Raw genomic sequence first — 4,233 nt, 5'->3', positions numbered from 1 at the left:
CTAGAAATACAATTGAATTTTAAAAAATAAAACCACTATGTAAAATATGGAAACAGGAAAACAACACATTTATTGTTTATGGATATATACAGTGGTAGTGAAATTCTATAAATTTGGATAATGTTATTTGAAGAGGCAGAGGGAATGGAATCAAGGAGAGGTGCAAAGAGGACATTAATGGTATCTATAACATTTTGTTTCTTTTTTGAAGCAAATATGGAAAAATATTAAGATTTGCAAAGAGTGTATAGCAGATATATGATTGATTGTTTTACTATTCTTTGTACCTTTTAGGAATAGGTCATAATTTTAAAAATAAAATATATAATGTTAACTATCCGCTCAAGATAAATCACTTTTATGATGGATGACTGATTCATTCCATCAGTTATTCTAAATTGGATGTTGCAAAGTGGGGTCCGTGTGCTGAATCCAAGCTCCAGATGCGATTTTTTTTGTGCCCTATGATTAAACAAATGAACCAGCAAACATCAAAGATTTTACATTAGAATCTGGATTTCTGAATTCTTTTAAAAATTAGAAAATTGGACAATACTATATTTCCATGTCCTAATAGTCAATTAGATACAAATAAGTTGTGGCCGTCTGTTTTGTGACTGCTGATGATGAAAAATTTCAAACATTTTCGAAGGTAGAGAGAAAAGCATAATGAACTCCCAGTACCTATTGTTGAAATTGACTCATGGCCACTAGAAATGACATGAGAATTGATATTTTCATGATATTGGGTCTTCCAGCCCAATGTAATATAGACTCATGGCCAATTTTGTTACATCTATTTTTTCTGACCCTTGGATTACTTTGAAGCAACTCCCAAACACTGCATCATTTCATCCATAAATATTTTAGTATCTATATCTAAAAGATAAGTACTTTTAGAAAACATAAGCACAAGATTATTGTCATATCTAAAAAAAAATAACAGTAATTCATTAATATAACCAAATAGCCAGTCAATATTCAAAATGTCTCCATTTTCTCAACTATGTTATAGTTTGTTCAAATAGGAATTTGAATAAGGCCCTTACATTACATGTACTTGAAAAACTTCTAAAATCTCTTGGATTTGGTAGTGAGATCTAGACCAGCACTATCCAATAAAATTGTCTGTGATAAATAAATGTTCTATATTTGTGCTATCCAATGTGGTAGCTATTAGCCATATATGGCTATTGAGCTCTTGAAATGTGATCAGTACAACCGAAGAAATGACTTTTAAATTTTATTAATTTTAATCAATTAAAAAAATGTTTGCTAATAGCTTCAATGGGATAAAATTCACATAACGCAAAGTTCATCTTTTAAAATGTACAGCTCAGTAGCTTTTAATCCATTTCTCATTTAGAAAAAAAGTGCAGGTCTCTGCCAGCATTAATTTAATTTTACATAAACACGCTCTTTGAGGCTGAAGCAAATATGACTAGTTTACAATGTGAAAATAAAATATAAAAACTGTTCTTGGAGTTATTTCTAAACAGAACTTGTCTCTAATCCTAATGTAACAGAAATGTATGTGATGTTCAGTATTTAATAATTTTTTTTCATGTGGTAAATTTCAAAGCATGGAACAACTCAAAGCAGAACATCTAGGATTTGACATTTTCAACAACAGAGAATCATATTTTGTAAATGGAAATACCACTACTAAAAACAGAATATTCTAAATAGAATGATGTCATTTGTTTCCAAAGACTATCATTATACTAGAACAATGCAAAAATAATAATAAAAGCGAGATATATCATAGTAAACTTTGAGGGTAAGGTTAGGACTATAATCCGCAAATTATCTCAAGGTAAATGCTGCAGCCCAAGCATCACCTGCGAATATTCTCGGGGCAAACTGGAAATGAGTTAATATATTCACAAGTTATACATTGATCATCATTTATTCCAGAACATTTACATCACTCCTAAAAAAGACCCTGCCCACAACCCCCAGCAACCACTAATCTGTCTTTCTCTATGAATTTGCTTATTTTGGATATTTCATATGAGAAAATCATACCATATGTATCCTTTTGTGTGTGGCATTTTTGACTCTCATAATGTTTTCAAGGTTCAACTGATACATTAGTATCAGTTAATTCATTCCATTTTATGGCTAAATAATGCTCCATTGTATGCTTATACCATAGTTTGCTTATCTGTTCAACAGTTTGGATTATTTCTACTTTTTGACTGTTATGAAAGTTACTATGAACATTCATGTACAAGTTTTTGTTTAGAAATATGTTTTCAATTCTCTTGAGTATACATATAGGGATGAAATTTGTGGGTCCTATGGTAACTCTCTGTTTAACATTTGAGAAACTGTCAAATGGTTTTCCAAAGCAGATGCAACATTTTACATTCCCATCAGCAATGCAAATTCTCCACATCCTCACCAACACTTGTTATTGTCCATCTTTCTGAGTATAAGCAATCTAGTGAGTATGAAGTGGTATCAATTGTGGTTTTGATTTGTATTTCTGTAATGACTAATGAATAATATTGAGCATCTCTTCATGTGTTTACTGGCCATTTTTATATCTTCTTTGGAGAAATGTTTATTCAAATCCTTTATCCATTGTTAAATTGGGTTGTCTTTTTGGTTGAATTGTAAGAGTTCTGTTTATATTCCAGATACAAGTCCCTTATCAGATATGGGATTTGCAAACATTTTCTCCTTTGTTCTGAGTTGCCTTTTCACTTTCTTGATGTCTTCTAAAGCACAAAAGTTTTAAATTTTGATAAAGTCCAATTTATCTTATTTTTTGTTGTTGTTGTTTGTGATTTAGGTGTCATACCAAAAAAACAAAAACAAAAACAAAAACAAAACCCGTTGCCTAAAACAGGTTCAAGATTTACTCCTATATTTCCTCCAAGCGTTTTATAGTTTTAGCTCTTACTTTTAGGTCTTTGGTCCATTTCAACTTAATTTTTATATGTAGTGTGATGACCATGTATTGGTGTGTAGCAGGGATACAAATTCATTCTTTTCCATATAGATATCCAGTTGTTTCAGTACCATTTGTTGAAAAGACTATTATTTCCCCCATTTAACTATATTGGCACTCTTATCAAAAATAAATTGACCATAAATTTAAGAGTTTATGTCTGGACTTTCAATTTTATTCTATAGATCTGTATGTGTATCCTCATACCAATACCACACTGCCTTGATTATTGTAGCTTTGTAGTAAGTTTTGAAATTAAGAAGTGTGAGTCTTCCAATTTTGTTTTTCCTTTTCAACATGGTTTTGGCTATTCTGGATCCCTAACATTTCTATATGAATTTTCAGATCGGCTTGACCATTTCTGCAAAAAAAGAGAAAGCATTTAGAATTATGATAGTGATTGTATTGAATTTTTAGATCAATTTCAAGAGTATTGCAATATTAACAATATTTTTTTCTGATCCATGAAATAAATATATTGCCATTTATTTAGGTCTTCTTTAGTTTTTTTTCACTGATATTTTGTAGTTTTCAGTGTTCGAGTCTCCCAATTCTTTTGTTAATTTCCCCTAAGTACCACAGCAATCAGACAAGAAAGAGAAATAAAAGGCATCCGAATTGGAAAGGAAGAAGTAAAACTCTCGTTATTTGCCGATGACATGATACTATATATAGAGAACCCCAAAGATTCCACCAAAAAACTGTTAGAACTGATCAATGAATTCAGGAAAGTAGCAAGTTACAAAATAAATATTCAGAAATCAGTAGCATTTTTATACACCAATGATGGACTTTCAGAAAGAGAAATTAAGAAAACAATCCTATTTATGATTGAGTCAAAGACCATAAAATACGTGGGAATCAAATTAACCAAGAAAATAGGAGACCTGTTTTCAGAAAATTATGTCATTGAAAAAAGAAATTGAAGAAGATACAAATAAATGGAAACATATACCGTGTTCATAGGTAGGAAGAATCAACATTGTTAAAATGGCCATACTACCCAAAGCAATCTATAGATTCAATGCAATCTCTATCAAAATACCAATGGCATTTTTGAGAGAGCTAGAACGAATAATCCTAAAATTTATATGGAGCCATAAAAAAACCCGAATAGTCATGGCACTCTTGAGAAAGAACAAAGTTGGAGGTATCACACTACCTGATATCAAACTATACTACAAGACTACAGTAATCAAAACAGCATAGTACTGGCATAAAAACAGATAAATTGCTCAGTGGAACAGAAGAGAGAGCCCAGAAATAAATCCAAG

This window comes from Pteropus alecto, unplaced genomic scaffold (genome assembly GCF_000325575.1).
Source record: "Pteropus alecto unplaced genomic scaffold, ASM32557v1 scaffold77, whole genome shotgun sequence".
Taxonomy (NCBI): domain Eukaryota; kingdom Metazoa; phylum Chordata; class Mammalia; order Chiroptera; family Pteropodidae; genus Pteropus; species Pteropus alecto.
Note: the sequence above shows the minus strand (reverse complement) of the source record.